This window comes from Perca fluviatilis, chromosome 21 (genome assembly GCF_010015445.1).
Source record: "Perca fluviatilis chromosome 21, GENO_Pfluv_1.0, whole genome shotgun sequence".
NCBI classification, from domain to species: Eukaryota; Metazoa; Chordata; class Actinopteri; order Perciformes; family Percidae; genus Perca; species Perca fluviatilis.
Window position 1 is genome coordinate 22447564 of NC_053132.1, and position 20164 is coordinate 22467727.

Sequence of the window (20164 nt, forward strand, 5' to 3'; positions counted from 1 at the left end):
AAATGGCCTACAAGTGCAGCTGAAACGATTAGCCGATAAAAACACAGAACTGTTTGGATCGTTTCCAGTTTCTAAAATGTGAGGATTTTTACTGCATCGAGTGCTTGTACTTTTAATACTTTAAGTATATGTTCCTGATGATACGTACATACTTTTACTTAAGGAACATTTTCAATGCAGTGTGGTGTAAGTTCTTATACTTAAGCAAAAGGATCTGAATACTTCTTCCACCACTGCTTCTCTTGAGGTATTCGCGCATATGTGCAGCTGATCTGCAATGCGTGTCACACACTACACACATGCACACGTGCGCACGCACGCACACACACACACACACAGACACACACACACACACACAGTAGGTGTACTTTAACTCCTTGGCGCCTGTGTCTTCCTGTAGTGCCGGAGCGGGACTGTGCACCGCTGGACAGGCTCTTCCCGTTAAGGGCCTTGTGGTTACGGAGGGACCATGTGCCCATTCACCACTGTTTGTTTTCTATGTCATTATGAGTCCAGCACTCCTTCACTGACCGGCCCCATCGAAATAGTCTCCTTTGTTAGGCACACTCTCTCCCCCGTCATGGAACCATATAAAAACATTTGGCTAGATACACTTAGGTGTGCTTAGAGGTGTATGTCCAAATCTCTCACACACACACACACACACACACACACACACACACACACACACACACACACACGCACACACTCTCGGCCCCTCTAATGCACATGCATGCACATCCACACAACACGCACGCACACAGCTTTCCATTCAGCCTTCCTCTCATAATGTTTCTTTACTTAACATTTAAAGTTCCTAAAATAGGAATGTTCCCTGAATCTAAACCGTTTCTCCAAGGGAGCGCTCGCTGAAACGCAGATACCGTTTTTGCTCCCGCAGTGCATTCTGGGTTATTTTGTTTGGGCAGCCACGCGCCATCTGCTGTGCACAGCAAGTTAATAAATAAAAAAATGGTTTGATTTGATTATGATGTGGCAACACAGGAAGCGTAGGACAGGACATATTTTGTCTTATTTTGCAACCTGGCAGCATCTTCCCGCCACTTCTTTTCCCCCCGCAGTGAAATTGGAGTCCTGTTTTTCAGCGAAAAGCATTTGAAAGCCAGTAGGTAAATCTGGGCAAATGTTGTGCTTAGGATATGAGATGGGGGAGCGAGGGATAAATGCTGGTAATTACACAGATCCTGACAAATAGCAGGTAGGCGGTGGGACACTTGCGCTTGGCTTTGCAGGTGCAAATAGGCCGTACTATCCTCTAAATCAGAAAATGGAAAAAAAAAAGAATATACCCTCACTAACCTGTCCTCTGTGGTTTAGACGGACCAACACATGCATGCTCCTGGGGGAAACTAAAGAGAGCAAACAAAGAGCAGTGGAGTAGAATGTGTAAGAAAGCATTTTATGGAAAGGTTAGAAAACGCAGTGGGTAGAATATTTTAGGAAGATACGTGGGTGGAAAAATCCTTGTTTCTGCCTTTTTTTTTGTGTACTTGTACTTGTATAATGCACTGGCTGTGTTTTGAAAAATAAATTGTGAAATTGATTGAAACATTACAGTAAACTTAGTGCTGAACAATGCACTAAGCCACCAGGAAAATGTTTTTTATCTACAGTACATCTATTATTGCCAATGTGTTGTATACACAGAAAGCCTACCACCATTGAGAAAATCATGAAATGTATATTGTCTTTAGAAAATGACAAACTAAAAAGAGAACTGTAGTTTATCAGATGGTTGAAAGCTGTAGGATGGCTTGTTGACACCAGACAGAGCAAATGCAGGTTAAACTTACAGGTCACGGCAGACAGCGGGAGTTCTGAAAGACTAATAGAGAAATCAGTTCCAACCTCATCCTCTGCAGGACCGACGTTGCTAGGTGGTTGACAGCATGCTCTGTGCAGATGCTAAGGCCGGTTACACGCTGCCTGCGTGGCGTGAGCGTGGCGTTTCTGTTGCGCGTCAGCTGCGTGGATTTTTCTATGTCTTTACACACCAGAAACGTGTCTGACGCGGCGCCGCTGCTGCTAGCCTTGTCTGTACACATTCCCATTGATAAAATGAAAGTGTGATAAAGTGCCCTCTACGGTGCCCGTATAGTGGAGAAATCTGATGAAGTACCCTCGAGAGAACTCTTCTAGTAGAGAAAACGTGATGAAGTGCCCTCTAGAGAGCCCTTCCAGTGGAGAAAACATGATGATGTACCCTCTAGGGTGCCTGTATAGTGAGGAAAACTAGATGAAGTGCGATCTAGAGAGCCCTTCCAGTGGATAAAACTAGATGAAGGGCCCTTTAGAGAGCCCTTCCAGTGGAGAAAATGTGATAAAGTCCCCACTAGGATGCCTTTCTAGTGGAGAAAATGTGATGAAGTTCCCTCAAGAGAGCGCTTCCAGTAGAGAGAATGTGATGGATTGCCCTCTAGATAGCCCTTCCAGTGGAGAAAACGTGATGAAGTGCCCTCTAGAGAGCCCTTCCAGTGGAGAAAGCGTGATGAAGTGCCCTCTAGAGAGCCCTTCCAGTGGAGAAAACCTGATTAAGTGCCCTCTAGAGAGCCCTTCCAGTGGAGAAAACGTGATGAAGTGCCCTCTAGAGAGCGCTTCCAGTAGAGAGAATGTGATGGATTGCCCTCTAGATAGCCCTTCCAGTGGAGAAAACGTGATGAAGTGCCCTCTAGAGAGCCCTTCCAGTGGAGAAAACGTGATGAAGTGCCCTCTAGAGAGCCCTTCCAGTGGAGAAAACGTGATGAAGTGCCCTCTAGAGAGCCCTTTCAGTGGAGAAAACCTGATTAAGTGCCCTCTAGGGTGCCCTTTTCCTGGAGAAAGCATGATAAAGTGTCCTCTTGAATGCACTTAAATGGAGAAAGCGTACAAAAGTTCCCTCAAGGGTGCCCTTAAAATTGAGAAGACATGATGCAGTGCCATAAAGGCTGCATTACATGCTAGTGCATTTTTTTTTTTTTTTACCCCTGCCTCTCAGACAGCCAGAGTCCGTTACTGAATGCTAGGGGTTGTGCGGAAAAATACAAATATATTCAGAAAAAATAAAACTCAAGACAACACAATTTTTTACAGAACTGGAACCGAACCATTTACACATTATTTGACAATATTGGTATATTTAAAAACCTTTAATATGACTAACTAAATGTGAGTTTATATTGAATGCAGAGACAGTCTTATTGCATATAAAGTCAATGCAAAGAGGCGAGTGGATGTGGAAAAAGACATGAATTTGCCCTGCACGGCATGAATTGAGGCAAAGACATGTCTGGTCACACTGAAAATGTTTTCTTCAACGCTTTATTATTCCAATTCATTAAAAAAAAAAAAAACGATAGAGACAATGAGTAGAGGAGAGATGTCTGGAGAAAAAAATAACAGAAAGAACTGGAGTCCCTTTGCAAGTTTTTAGATCAACAAAGTCGTTGCTCCCTCTCGCTGACGTCTTTGCAGTCGGCAACAGGCTGCGCGTGGCGCGCGGTGAAATATGCTACGTGTTAAAAAGTCAACATACAATAAGAACACTACCTGTTATGATCGTGTCAATATGAAACTCAATATGGAAAAAAAAAGGGCATGTGTGTACAAAAACACACACACACACAGACACCAATTTAGGGAGTAGCCTTTTCCAGCAACAACCACAGGCGCCCTGACCTGTCTGCCTTGTCACCGTTTGATGATGTCATCCGGAAGGTTCCAGCTCAGTAGCTGCCACACAGCAGCATGACTGGGCGGAGAGAGGGCAGGTGCTCCACATCACAGTCACTCCTTAAACACACACACACACACACACACACACACACACACACACACTTAAAGTAAACATAAACACGCATTACTGGCAAGCAGACGGCGAGGCAGCGACGGCGCTGTGGTCGGCACGCACACTATGGACCCAGAGAGGATGCAGAAATATGAACAAATGTGCTCTTACTGTACATGGGGACGCACAAGCACGCACTGGTTCAACCACAAGGGTGCCCATGTATCAAACCCCACCCCGGGGCAGCCTCATTGTCCCCTGGCAGCATTCAATGTTTAAAAGTAATATTTTTTTCCCCCCCTCAAAAAAAAAAAAAAAATATATAACATCAACTCGATATCCACCAATTACAAAAGCCACATAATTGTAATAATCACAGACTAGGGGGATAAATCAAGAGATCCGCAAATTAAAACCCAAAAGACTCCATCTCAATGACAAGAGGGAACCGCACTTGTATGAGAAATCAATTAAAAGTCAATCAGGAGCAAAGAAACACTAAAGGAGCCGCTGGCTTTATTGCGTCACGAGAGGCAAGGAGCTCACCACAGCCTGAGGGACTCCAGCGTTGCGGTTCCTGTAGTGTATATTGGTTGGCCCGAGTGTGTGTCACTCGTGTCACTTTGATTCGCCCAAACTCCAATAATCTCTTCATGTTTTCCATAAAGATCAGCACATCAGCTTGACATCTAAATATACAAGACGGTGGGAGGCTCGCTGTCAAATACATTCAAGATAGAGTTTTTTTTTTAGATGCAGTTATTGTGGATGTCCAATGTTTTTTTGGGGTTTGTCTTTCCAAAAAAAAAAAAATATGTACAGTTGATCCCAGCTGTTGATGCCAAAGCAAACAAAAACGCATCAAAATAAAGACCAATGCAATGTGGGTAAATTAATCACTTTCTTGGACACTGGGCACCAAGGGCTTCCCAATATGTTGCTAATAGTTGCATAAGGAATAGTTTGACATTTTGGGACATATGCTTGTTTGCTGTTTTCGCTGAGAGTTAGATCAGACGATTGATACCACTCTCATGTTTGCAGGTTAAACATAAAACTACTTGAAGGAGGCCAGTTAGCTTAGCTTAGCATAAAGACTGGAAACAGGGGGGGGGGGGGCAGCTAGCCTATCTCCGTCCAAAAGTCTTCCTACCAGCACTTCTCTATTTAATATCAAAACCTGAATTATAAAAACAATAGTCTCTGGTTTTAACAGAAGGGTTATGAGCCGGACTATTTCTTGGCGGGGTGCGGTAACTTTCCAGTGACTTTTCCAGTGTCTTCGCTGGTTGCCTGGCAACCTCGCAGTGATCTCCCTAAAAATGTAGTAGAGACCTTCGAAAAGTGGTCTTGAGACCAATCTTGAGTAGGATCACTGAGATCTACCGCAAAAAGGGTATTATAAAAATAATTCCTTGCACGCACGTTTTGTAAGGAATCCACGCTCCATTACTCTCCTCTGCTTTTTATTTCAAAATCAAATGAACTGTGTGGCATTTTCACAAGCTTTGAATGTTAATTTATGCTTGCGTTGGGTAATTAGGGTTAAAGATTTTAACAGCTCTGCCAGCTGATACGTCAAATCTTTACTGCTCCATATCTCAGCACTGCAGACTCACGATTTATTACCCACTTAGCAAGCGGTAATTGGGCAGGTTTGAAGGTAATACCTCATATGGTCAATGTCTAGTTGAGAAAAGGTGCTAAGAAATATTTAGTGATTAAGTTCAACTGCTTGAGCTCTGATGTCCAATTCGTCTTCCATTATAGTTTCAGAGTTGGTTTGACAACATCGTTCAATATAGTATATTCCGATATCTTCCTGGTATATCTGTTTCAGTGCTGTACTGTACTGTATATGGTTCATGTTCATATAATACATATCATAGGAAGTATGTATCGTATGAAGGGTATCTTTGTAATATGTCTACACACAACTCTGCTTGAGTTTGCCCTGCTAATCTACTGTATTGTCATGCTGCACAGTACAATGACAATAGAGCTCAACAGTGTGGTTCCAGAAGTACAAATCCCATTCATTATTTTTTTTTTTTTTTACATAAGGATTTTGATTATTAGCCATTATGTCTGAACCATCCAAGGTAGACTGACCATGAGGTTGTGAAATGAACGTTCATGCCCCTGTAGAAGCCACAAGTTTGAAAAACATGTTTTTATTCGCGATCCTAAGGAGAAACACTACGTTACCCACAATCCCAGGCATAACAGCCACGTTTCCGATAGGTGGAACTTGCTACCACGGAAATGTTTACCGCACCGGGCGAACCTGCGTACGTCTAGAGCGAACTTCTACCACTGAACTCTATGACAGTCTCCGTACACGGTCTTGTACCGTTGCCCTTTTTTTTTTTTTTTTGCCATTTTCAAAATGTTCTTTTGCGCCAAATCAAATGTTTTATGGTCACGATTCATCTCGGAGCTGGTTGGCTTGGTTCCAGGCTTAAAAATGAAACATCAATGGAGATACTGAACGGGGACAATCACTTTCGGAAACCAGAGCCGTTAAAAAAGTGGACAGTCACTGTTGATCTCTATAAACTTACATATAATTTACTAAGGAAAATTTTATCTCCAGGACAACATTTTATGCACTTTCCAACCGTCATATATGTTAGTTTTGGGGGTCATTAAGTACGTTTAGTTACGAGGATGTGTTTGGAATGGGGTGTATCGGGCTTTGGCCACACAAACAACACCTGCTGGATGAATTTGTTGTTGGTTTTGGTCTTCATGGGATTTGAAGTCAATAAGCAAAATATAGAATATCACCTGAATTATCCTATAATGATTGACCTGCCAAACGCATCATGGGAAGAATGCACGAGAGAAGTGAACTCAAACATTAGTTACATAAAGTAATTGAGCCAAAAACAAGACACAGTTCCAGTAAACTTGACTTTTGAAGCTCGACAATTAACCTGCCAACAATAATACGGTACATTAGAATATAGCATTTTTCTCTTTCAGTCCAGCTCAGCAGTAGGTGTAAGTGAGCGCCTCAGCACTTTGGTAACTAATCCTCCCGCCGACCCCAGAGTGCACGCCACAGTCTTCACTAATCATTCCAACATTTCCATCTTATTAAGTAAGACAATACATTAATTGCAATGGCATGCCGAGGCCTCCTGCTATGCAACGCTACCCCTCTCGGGTCTGCCACCGAAACCCCGCAGGCGCACGGTCCATGCTGACACAGAGAGTTCACGGCTTCCACTCTGCGTGCCGTGCAACTTTTCAGCAGCCGCGGGAGCAGATTAGAGACGTCCGCTGTGCATTCCTCGCCTAATGATTAAATATCAGCCCGTTTATTGTGAGTGTCACTGATTGCGGGGCCCCGAGATGTGGCTGTTGGCAGGCTGTGAAGGCTGCGAACCGGACGCCTCTTTGGAGATCTTTTCTCTCCCCTGCTAATTGAGAGATACTTTCACAGAATGATTTAGTGAGTGTAGGGGAACGTACTGGATGATAAAAAACTTTTTATTCCTCTGCGAGGATTGGACTGTTTCATTTCTTTTTAATTCATCTTGTGGTGTTAAAATTCATTAAATGTCAACTTTCGGTTAAGCTTTGACTGCATTAACAAAGGATTAGTTTCAAAATGTATCCACAAAGAATGTTTTACATTTGATTTACTCAAAGTATGACTATCCTGATGAATAGATATACATGGATAGACATATAGACATGTCCACCAGCTAAATATGTTAGAATTAATGGTCCCATATTGTAAAAAGTGAGACTCCCATTTCTTTTTTGATTTTACAGCAGGTCGAGGTGCCATATAAATACTGTGAAAGTATCAAAACGCTCAATCCACAGAGAAAGGCACACAGCCCGTATTCAGAAACTGTGCCTTTAAACGAGCTGTCAAGATTTCTGTACCGTTGTGATGTTGCAGAGTTGTTGCAGATATATATATATATATATATACACACACACACACACACACACATAGTACAGGCCAAAAGTTTGGACACACCTTCTCATTCAATGCATTTCCTTTATTTTCATGACTATTTACATTGTAGATTCTCACTGAAGGCATCAAAACTATGAATGAACACATATGGAATTATGTTCTTAACAAAAAAGTGTGAAATAACTGAAAACATGTCTTATATTTTAGATTCTTCAAAGTAGCCACCCTTTGCTTTTTTTGATAACTCTGCAAACCCTTGGTGTTCTCTCAATGAGCTTCATGAGGTAGTCACCTGAAATGGTTTTACCTTCACAGGTGTGCTTTGTCAGGGTTAATTAGTGGAATTTTTTCCCTTATTAATAAAAAGCAAAGGGTAGGGTCTACTTTTGAAGAATCTAAAATATAAGACATGTTTTACAGTTATTTCATACTTTTTGTTAAGTACATAATTCCATATGTGTTCATTCATAGTTTTGATGCCTCTCGTGAGAATCTACAATGTAAATAGTAGGTGTACGAGACGCTTACTCCACGAGACGAGACATCACGTTTCCATGGAGATACGAGAGACGAGACAAGTTTTTAAAAACAATTTAAAGAAATCCTCAATGATGAAATATATGAATGGAAGGAAAATTGTTTTTTATTCAACTGAAAAATCACAAAATGCAAAAAATTTAGGTGCATTTTTAAATCAACTATTAATGATTAATGTTATTTAACTTTTTTTTATATTTTAATGATTTATATGCAGTAAAGGACGTGCAAACACTGCAAAATGTTTTGCATAAACTCTACCAACTGGCTTCTGCCCTGTACAATTTCACATGAGAAATCTAACTCCTTTCCACAAATCGAAAATAAAAAATAAATGTGTGGAGGAGTCGCGAAATCCGACATTTTCCACCACAGAAAATGGCCTCATATCAGCTGCAATGAAAACGCCTATGTCCCTCGTTATTGCGCGGCGCTTTTGCACTTACCGGTGGCAGAGATGCAAAGGCTTTTAGAGTTGTTTCCCCTTTTAATGTTTTCGCGCGGGTGCAGTAGTTAGTAGAGAGCGTGGTGGTACTGTAAGTGTTTTTGCATAGTGCTCGTGTTAGCGCGGTATACGGCATTTTTTCTTACAATGTTTACATATTGTGTTCGTCTTGTCTGTCACTCTTTCACCGTTTATTATTTCCGCAGGAAAACCAAAATGTTGCCACACAAATGATTTAAAAGTGGCAGGGGGATCTTCAATAGTAATTTCACGCTCCATCACGCTGACATCACATCGCCTCACGAGACAACTTTTCACCTCGACGAGAAATCTCGTCACGTTTTAATCGCGAGATCTCGTAAAACGAGATCTCGTCACACCCTTAGTAAACAGTCATGAAAATAAATAAAAAAAAACGCATTGAATGAGAAGGTGTGTCCAAACTTTTGGCCTGTACTGTATATATATATATATATATATATATATATATATATATATATACACAAAAGTATGAACCTGAAAATATGCATAATAAGCATAACATGGGACCTTTAACTGGTAAAACAGCTGTTTTCACTATTTTAATCAGCCCAGTGGATGTGTAGAGATGTTAAATCACAGATTGCTACCTCCCACAGTTTGTTAACTCTTTTCACTTGACTGACAGAAGGTACAGTATCCCTGTAAAATATATATTTACTCTAAAATCTTTTTTTGTTGTTGTTTTTCTCTGATTGTTTCTATATTGGCGGCAGTGCCAGACATATTTTGATTAAATGGTCCCCTCTGGCTCATAGTTTAGCCAGAGGTATTGGGTTTCACCTAAAATTAGCCATCAGACTCAATTTATTACCTCAATTGAGAGGCTCCAAAAGTGCCCGTAACAGCACCCCGGCTAACACGGACTAACCTTGGCCAAGCCGTATAATGTTGCATTTTAATTCAGCTGCAGGAATTGCCAGCGAGGCCGAGCCCATAATAACTTACACCTTTTTTTTCCCTCTAACCCAGAGTGGAGGAGCGTGCTCCAATATTAAAACGGGTACAAGAGTGTTAGGCAAACACTAAAATCCAAGATCATTTTATTGAGGTAAGAAAACTGCTTTTCCCTGTCAGCCAGATGACTTTTTAAACCTATTTTAGAGGCAGAATGGTGTTATGAAAGTGGGGACATAAGGCACACATGCTCAAAAGCATTAAAACCTTTATAACCACCAGTGGTGGAAGAAGTATTCAGATCCTTCACTTACTTTAAGTAAAAGTACTACTACCACACTGTAAACAATATTCTCTTATGAGTAAAAGTCCTGCATTGTTACTTAAGTAAAAGTATGTAAAGTATCGTGAGGAAAATGTACTTAAAGTATTAAAGCAAATGTACTCAATACAGAAAAATCCTAAAAAAGTTTTAGGAACTGGAAACGATAAAAACAGTTCATTTACAGATCTTCTAATCATTTCCGATGGACTTGTAGGCCAAATTATTGTCGGGTAGTTTAATTTATAATAAAACATCAAATTGTATATATATATATATATATATTGTTTTTGTGTGTAAAAATCTTAATTTCTAAAGTAACTAGTAACTAAAACTGTCAGATGAATGTAGTGGAGTAACAAGTATAATATTTCTCTCTGAAATGTAGTGGAGTAGAAGTAGAAAGTGACATGAAAAGAAAAGACTCAGGTAAAGTACAAGTACCTCAAATTTGTACCTAAGTACAGTTCTTAAGTAAATGTACTTAGTTACAAAGTTAGTCACAAATACAGACACACACTCTTGGATACGGCGGTAACATCATGCAGTGTGACAGTTTTCCCCCCTCTGTAAAGCATGGATCAAATTAGTTTGTGAACATCCAGACAGAAGCATGTTAACCAGTATGGATGCCTGTTAAATGTCAGCAGCTCTTGAATAATATTGACCACAGCAGCCTGAAAGAGCGCCACAAGTGTGTTGCAACTATGTGTCTGGAGGAACGTAAGGAGTTTATCACAGCTGCTCAGTTGTGACAGTCTCTCTGTGGGCTCAAGAGCCATGCATATCTCTCAGTAGTTGGTAATAGATGCTGTTTTTTGGACTGGTTTATTGCATTTGTGCATCATTTCAAATTTCATTTTTTTTAACTAACATAACCCATTTAGAGACAGTTCACAAAGGAATAATAAAGGTATAAAATAGCAAAAAATTGCCGGTGCAAACACAGATGTCTTCTTACTTGATGGTTTTGTTTCTTAAGGTGCATAACAGTGACTAACGTTTCGATGTAAGGTTACATCTTCATCAGACACCTTGGAGAGAATGGGCAATTAATAAGAATCATCAACAGGTGTGATTGTGCACAGGAGGGGCGGTGACAATCTGAAAATACACCCATCTCAACCAAGGTGTTACACTCAATCAGTCATTAAAGGGCTAATGCCCACAAACAGATCAAAAGTGAATACAAACAAACATAAAAATGTAAAAATATAAAAATATAAAAATATAAAAATGTTCACAGTGCAACTTCCCTTTTTTTCCTGAATAATAAAAGGTATGGCAAAAAGAAAGTCAGATTTTGTTTGCCATGCGCCAATCTGCAAAAGCAGCCACTAAAGAAACAAAACTAAGCGTCTGAAGCTAAAGCTAGCAGCTCTGTGAGGCTGTACTTAGGCACAGTGTTGCTTTCAGCTAAATGTCAACATGATAATATGCTCACAATGACAATAACTTCATTGACATGCACATAATATTCTGGTTTTTGCCCTTATTCCGAAAAAGACACTATTCCGACTAAGCTAATCAAAGTGAATATTCCACTAAAATCCCTGTTTACATGCAACCGTGCAAAATGGTTTTTTTTAAAAGTTATCCACCGGTGGCGGACTTGTTGGACCGTGCGAACACAGCCTCCCTTTTTGTTTGCTCCCTTCCCTTTTTTCATTCCTCCATCGGTCTTCTGGAAAACGTCGGCGTTGCGATGTTTGCTCATATCCAAAAACCTGTTGATATCCAAGTCTTTTATAATGTTTAAAAGTAGGTGTGTTTGAAGAGTTGAAGTCCAAGCTAACTCTGACAGCTGTAGGGCAGCAAACATAAACTTTAGCTAGCTGTCTCCATTAAGCTCCCAGCTAAGCGTCTATAACTCGCGACGCAGTTAGGTAACAAGAACAAACTAAATAATGTTAACATACGCACTTTGGCTCGGTGGATGTCGATTTTAAAGTCACGTTAAAACTATTTCCCGTCCTTTTTCCGATTTCCAGTCACAGCCTGTCACTCCCCCCTGTACTAACGTTACTCCGTAGGTAACGTTAGCTCCGTAGGTAACGTTAGCTCCGTGATGTTGTACTAACGTTACTTGGTACGTAACGTTAGCTCTGTGATGTTGTACTAACGTTACTCGGTACGTAACGCTAGCTTAGACACCAATGCTTAGGCCTCACAGTGCCTTGTGTTTCTCACTCCCGCCAATTTATTGTTGATAAAATGTGACATGAGTGACACTTGGGTAGGCCAAAGTGAGAAGAGGGAGATTAGCTAACGTTAGCCAACATATTTATAAAAAAGTCACATTCGAATAGTGATTTCAGCATTCGAATAGTATTGATTTTTTTTTACTATTTGAATTACATTCGACTTTCGGTATTCGTTCCAATTGCCCTAATCCAAACAGATTATGCTGTTTTACATGACTTGTATCAAATTCAGAATATTGTCATATTCGGAATAATAGTGGAATATTAGTGTGCATGTAAACATACCCAATGTTACATAATACAGTATAATGTTTACCATGTCAGCGGCTTAGTTTAGCATCTTATCATGCTAAAATTTGGTAAAAGTACAGCTGAGGCTGATGGAAATGTCATTAGTTGTGTGTGCTATACAAATAAAAATAAATAAATTAGTTTTGCCAAATTCAATTCACTTTGTCATTTCACTGTGTACTTGTATATTCAGAAGAAACAAAGAGTTGTTTCAGTCACAGTGCAAATTAATAAAACAGAAATAAATAATCAAATTAAAACTGAACTGACGACAGCACTATGGAAAAAATCAGGTGATCCCCAAAGTCTGTAGGCTTCACCCTTTGGGTACCATGAACTTCTGTACAAAATGCAATCGTAATCCATTGAATGCTGCTGACATATTTCAGTCTGGGCCAAAGTGGTGGACTGACGGACTTTCCATCCAGAGAGCCCTGCCGTTAGCTTGGCTAAATAAAAAAATAAAAAGTGACACATGTGCATCATTCTCGAGAGGAATCTTCCAGCTTTTAAGACATCCTGGACTTCTGTTAGATTCCAAAAGCTACAAAAAAATGTTCCGTGTGCGCTGCGGTACACTGCAAATGTTATTACAGATAGCAGGCAGCCAGTAAGAATAGAGGCTTCAGTGAGCACCTGCATCTGTGCTCTATCTCAGTTAACATGACTTCGGAAAATATCTGGAGAACTTTAAATTGCATTAGAATGTCAATACTCAGCAATTCAACAGCGTTGCTTTAAACGTTGGACTTTGCAGAAAGGGGATGAGGGCAGAAAAGTTATTCCACAAAATTGTTGACACTGCAGTTTCACAAAGACTGACTGTTTGGTCTGGGGGCATGCTCCATTCACAGTAGCTATTTGCACTATTTTTCATGCAATTTGATAACAGAATCAGTCAAATCCGTAAATCATTTGGAAAAACACCTGATAGTTGCCAGTGAAAAGAATCCTCCTGTAGAGTCTACATCCTGTTTTGTATCTAATTGTTCTTCTAAACTGTCTTCATCATTGTGACAGAACACAAGAAATGTTGAGGATGAGTCACTTTCACTCCTGCCACCTAAGAAAGAGGCAAAAATTGTCTGATGTTAAGTTACATAACATAGGTAGGGTAGGAATGTGGCGTGAACAGCATTACTAATCTTAAAGGAGAACTCCGGGCAATTTTTACGTTAATCTTGATCGCTATATGTATATGAGTACTGTCGATAGCAAAAAAAACGAGCCGAATCGGTGCTAGCAACACGGAGTTGCTGCAGCTAATGCCGAGAGCTCCCACTCAGCTAAAACGGCAGTTATGGGGGCATAAGATAAAGAGTGTCTTTGTGCCTCTTAACAGACACAAAATGCAATTAAAATGTCTGTGCAACACGAACAGGGCCCTTACATGACAACAAGATGCGTTTAGCAACTTAGCCATTGTTTAAATTCACCTACCCTCTTAGCTGCTAGCTGCCGTCTGGGATGAGTGAGTGTGTTCAGCCAGGCTCCGGTAATTATCATCACGCAGCAGTTCCATGTGTATTTGTAGCATATATATCCATTTTGTGTGCTGTCGTTGGTGAATATGAGTCTCTGCAGTGGCGAGTTGCGTGGTAGTTTCCTTAGCCAGGCTAGCAGCCCCGACCGGGCATCCTTCTACTTCCTCCCCGCCCTCCCTGCGCCGCCGCGCGACAACAATCCACAGGCGCCCGCTGGTCTGGTGGATGTCCTCTAGAGGACAGTTCATGCTTTCACGGCGAAATATTGAAGTTTATTCCCCCCTCAAAAATAGGTAATTGAGCACTGAAGTGATCCTATCAGTGACTATGTAACTACATGGAAACAGACCAAATGATGCCCGTTTCTTGTAATACTATTACGAATAGCGTTACTGAAGGCTAGCTCTAGCTCCATAGTTACGTTACTCCAAGCTTCTTCCCTTGTGAACACCTCCGTTCTTCACTCTTCACACACTACGCTCCGTTGTTTACCTTTTCCTGCTACAACTGAATTCCCACGGGGCTTCAGCGCAAGGCTACAGCCTTCTGTAATGCTAGTTACTTTACAAGAAACAGGCATCATTTGGTCTGTTTCCATGTAGTTACATAGTCTCTGATATGATCATAACCACTACAGTGCTCAATTACCTAATAAACTTCAATATTTCGCCGTGAAAGCATGAACTGTCCTCTAGAGGACATCCACCAGACCAGCGGGCGCCTGTGGATTGTTGTCGGCAGCGGCAGGCGAGGGAGGCGGGGAGGAAGTAGAAGGATGCCCGGTCGGGGCTGCTAGCCTGGCTAAGGAAACTACCACACAATTCGCCACTGCAGAGACTCATATTCACCAACGACAGCACACAAAATGGATATATATGCTACAAATACACATGGAACTGCTGCCGTGATGATAATTACCGGAGCCTGGCTGAACACACTCACTCATCCCAGACGGCAGCTAGCAGCTAAGAGGGTAGGTGAATTTAAACAATGGCTAAGTTGCTAAACGCATCTTGTTGTCATGTAAGGGCCCTGTTCGTGTTGCACAGACATTTTAATTGCATTTTGTGTCTGTTAAGAGGCACAAAGACACTCTTTATCTTATGCCCCCATAACTGCCGTTTTAGCTGAGTGGGAGCTCTCGGCATTAGCTGCAGCAACTCCGTGTTGCTAGCACCGATTCGGCTTGTTTTCTTTGCTATCGACAGTACTCATATACATATAGCGATCAAGATTAACGTAAAAATTGCCCGGAGTTCTCCTTTAAGGCGAAGGCGATATTTCCCCAGTAATTTTGAACTTTTGCTCCAGTGATTTGCTGGGAGTGGGGTTGACAGAAAGTTGAAGTTATTTTAAAACCCTAAAAGATTTAGGGCTTTTGAGAAAACATTCAGGGCTGGAGCCCCAGAAGCCACCAGCCTTGCTCCGCCCCTTAATATCTAAAAAAAAAAGTAATTCTCTAAAGTTTTTCTGTGTGGCTTTGTTCCCATTACATGTACTATTAAGCTGCCTGCACAAGATCAGCGGTAAAACCGCTCTGCTGGTTGCTCCATTTTTTTTTTTTTTTTACTATGGGTAGAGCGGTGCTGCCCAACTAGGTGCAGCGCTACCCTTGGCGCTCAAATTATTTTGTCCTTTCAAGGCGCCACCAATTCCAGAACGTTCCTGCGCCGCGCTTTGCCTCTATGCCCTGCGCCCTACCTCGCCGTTTTGCCCCCTGATCATGTGTAGCCGACCCATTCTCACTCCCAACTCGTAAAAAATACTGATGCGTGGGCAGTGGCTCTCAGCGTCAGATATGTGACGCAAAAAAAAGCACCCTTCAGCGTCTGTGTGGAACGCACCGGGCGCAGCAGCAGCTCGACTGTGGCGCTGTAAGATGACGTAGTATTAAAGTGCCCATATTATGAAAAAAACACTTTTTCTGGGATTTGGGGTGTTCTTTTGTGTCTCTGGTGCTTCCACACACATACAAACTTTGAAAAAAATCCATCCATGCTGTTTTGAGTGAGATATGGTTTCTGAATGTGTCCTGCCTTCAGTCTCCTGGTGAGCTGTTCAAAATCGGCTCGGACTGTGACGTCACAGTCCGAAATGAGCTGGCTAACCACAACCGTTAGCTCGTAGCGTTAGCTGGCTAACGCTAACGCTAGCATGCTACGTCGTTCTCAATAGCAAAGCACTGCTACAACACACACAAGTTCACCATAATCTACAAAAGAACTACTTACATGTGCGCCCTCATTTAGAAGTCTCCCAGCTAATCCTGCCTTGTAACTGACCAAAGTTGGAGAAACAGGCTTTCTTTTACTCTAGAGTTAGTTAGCTGACATGCTCTACATCTGAGCTACTGCGCATGTGCGAGTGCAATCAAAGATAGTACAGAAGAAGAAGATGAAAAGAGGTCTCACTCTGTAGCTAAAACAGAAACCAGGTGAAAAGAGGACCTGCAGCAGTGAGAGAGAGCTGTGCAGTACAACAAAAATATGGTGTTTTTTGAAAATGAAACCATGTAAACCTATTCTGGTAAAACCTTAAAATACAGTTATGAACCTGAAAATGAGCATAATATGGGCGCTTTAAGAGCGACAACGGTGGCGGGAAGTATGAATGACCGAAATGCTGCTAAAGGAGGTAGGTCGGGGTTCGTGTCCCGTTCTTGCACCGCGTGTCACCGAAACGTACATTTTACAACCCCACCCACGAGCTTTCCCTAAACCCAGCGGTCCCGTTCTTGTGCCGCATGTCACTCACTATACGTCCCGACCAAGCGCGTCTAAATGTGACGCCAAGAGTCCCGACGCTAAAGGGGACTTTTTAGCGTGGACGACAAACGCCGAAGACACATGACTGAGCGTCCGTATTTTAGGAGGGCGAGAATGGGTTTGCTGTAGGCGGCTTTTTTGCGACTTTTGGTGGGTGCTAGGTCTTACCTAGGTTAAAACGTGTCACATGCTAGGACTTGCATTTAGGATTCACTTTCTCCACGTTTGCTGACGGATGATGATGAATTTTGTTCATGGCCTTCATTGTATTTGTCGTTTGTATTTGTTTAAGCACATGGGCGATGGACCATTACACATTTGGATTGTAAGTGCATTTCAACCGTGGTCAAAAAGTGTGTTTTTCCCCCGCCGAAGGAATACAGCAGATGTAAATTGTGTTTACTGAAGGTGTTGATTTTATAGCCCTCTCACATGGCTGCCGTCTCTCCTCCTCCTCCCTCCCTCCCTCGCTTTGCTTGCTTGCTTGCTTTTCCTTCTCTTCGCGTGCTCCTCTGCTCTCCCTACTTCTCCTATCTACAGCGGAATCATCCAAGTTTGCTCTCTCCGGCCTATTCTTAGCTTAAGCTGCGGCCGCTCCAGTAATATTTTTAAAGATTATTATAGTATTCACTAACCCTTTTTTCCCCTTAGGCGCCGCTCCAGAGTTTCTTTTTCTCCCTCCCTCCCTCCCTCCCTCCCTCTCTCGCAACTCTCTCTCTCTTTCTTTTTCCTCCCCTTCTACCTTTCTTTCGACAGCGATCCTTGGTTGTAAAATAATAGAGTATCAGCCAGCAATAATTTGCAGTCCAAACAGAGCCGACGCTGGCTGACGTTTATTGAAACCTCATCCCCCCGCGAGCCGGTTTCCCTTTCCCCCCCCCCCTCCCAGCTCCGTCGCTGCGTGTTTGTACAGACAGGCCCCGAGTCCTGGCCATTGCTTTTAATAATGAGGCCTACGGCCAGCCTTTGCTTTGGCTGGGCAGGGGAGAACAGGAGGAGAATGCTATTCATTAATCCTGAATAGCAGTCGGCGGTGAAGGAGACGCTGTCAGACCGTCAGATGGTCTGTACCTACACACAGACTGACGGGGCCAGGTAATGATGCAGGTAATGAGCAGTATGGAGCAGTATTTGGGGACAGGGATGTCTGTCCTGTTGTAACCTTTACTTCATGGGTTTTCAATTTGTGTTTCGGACTTGTCGGTCGGTTTTGAGGCGGTGGGAGCATCCCCGCACGGGAAACAGGAAACATCAAACGACAAAAGCGCAGTCCATCTGTCTCTCCCTCGCCTCTTTTCTTTCTCTCCTTCTCCGTGAAATGAAGCTGCCTTCAAGTGCGGTCGAGATCTATAAACGATCTGACGGAAAACAATAATTGTGAAAAATAAAGTCTACTTGGGCTACATAGGGGAGATCGAGGATCCGAAGCACAAAAAAAATGGTATTCAGGACAGCCCTTGAACAAAGAGGCTACCAATGACAGAAAGGATACAATAAGCTACTTTTAGACAATTTGGTGCGATAACATACAATGTCAATAGAGAGTAAGTGGATACCATTAGGCGCAACATTAATTCAGCAATGCACGCAACATGATGTGTGACTGAAATCCGTGCAACTAAGAGCCCATTTACACCTTGTGTTAACATGCAGTCAGTGACTGGAGATCTGGAGAAAAAAAATTTACAATTTAATGCAAGCTGCAAATGCAGGTAAAAAAAAAAACGCTTTGCAATCGGATTGGTGGTCTGGATCGCATTGTGATTGGATCCCTGCTGGGTGTAATATGCAAACTGTACAATTTGTCATATTATTACCACGTAAATATGCCCAGCAAGTTGAAAGTTAACCCCCACCCCCAACTATCCCTAACTCAGCAAAGAACAAGTAACAAGGACCCCCACCTTCTGTTGACTGTGCAGGCAGAATCAAGATAATGACAATGCTTATATTATTAATACCTGGAGTCAATTCAAAGGCCCATTATCAGATATTATCACGATGATATCTGGGCAATATATATATATATATACACACACACTACCGGTCAAAAGTTTTAGAACACCCCACTTTTTTTTTTTTTTTATTGAAATTTTAGCAGTTCTGGAAGACTGGAAGAAGGTGCTATGGACTGATGAGTCAAAATTTGAAATCTTCGGTTCATCACGCAGGATTTTTGTACGCCGTCGAGTAGGCGAAAGGATGGTTCCTCAGTGTGACATCAACTGTCAAACATGGAGGAGGTAGCGTGATGGTCTGGGGCTGTTTTGCTGGATCCAGGGTCGGTGATTTGTACAGAGTGAAAGGCACCCTGAACCAAAACGGCTAACACAGCATTTTGCAGCGCCATGCAGTACCCTCTGGTATGCGCCTAGTTGGTCAGGGGTTCATCCTACAGCAAGATAATGACCCAAAACATAAGTCCAAGCTATGCCAGAACTACCTTAGCAAAAAGGAACAAGATGGTAAGCTTAAAAACATGGAGTGGCCAGCACAGTCCCCAGACTTAAACCCCATTGAGTTGGTTTGGGATGAACTGGACAGAAAAGTGAAAGCAAAGCAACCTACAAGTGGCACACATTTATGGGAACTTCTGCAACAGAGTTGGGAAGAACTCTCTGAAGAATATTTGATTTCCATTGTAGAAAGAATGCCACGAGTGTGTTCAGCTGTTATATCTGCCAAAGGGGACTACTTTGATGAGTCAAAAATTTAAATACATTTTGGTTTATAAATTGATTCCATGATTTATTTGTTAACTTAAATTGTTCATTTGTTCTATTCTTTCATTTCAGAGTACAATAAGACATTGAACTATATATATATATATATATATATATATATATAAATAAATTGACCAAATTGTTCTGGGTAGGAACCACAAGAACTGAAATTAGGAACTAAACTTGGAGCTAAAATGCGAGAAAGAAGTACATTACCAGCATGAAAAAATACCAGCGCAGAGATCGTTTGGGGATTTTAGGTGCAGACTGTGAGACAGGTAGAGAGACCTGTGAGAGAAGGGGAGTGCATTTGTGCCGACAGACAGGTGGCTCAGGGTGAAATCAAACACTAATCTTCCCCTCAGTGTCTAAAGCCCCACTTACTGGAACTCCTGCAGATTCCTCTGGTCAGCGGTCGGCTAAGACAAACTAATCATCCCATCGTATGAACTTGAGGTCGGACCACAGCGCTGCCCAGTACAAGGCCTAGCAGACTGAAAACCACCGAGCCCAGGTCCATTTTTCCACCGACGTCACCATCGCCATCGCCGGCTGCGCCAAAAACTCTCCTTAAATGCCGTATCAAAAATAAAAGTTGGTAGTCCCCCTCGTCACGATCTGGGTGCTCAGAATTGTTGCGACTGCGTCCCGTGGAGTTTTAATTAAATAATATTTGGCATGCTGCACAACTTTGGCCGCAGACGGAGACGGGGGCATCCATACATTTCAGCAG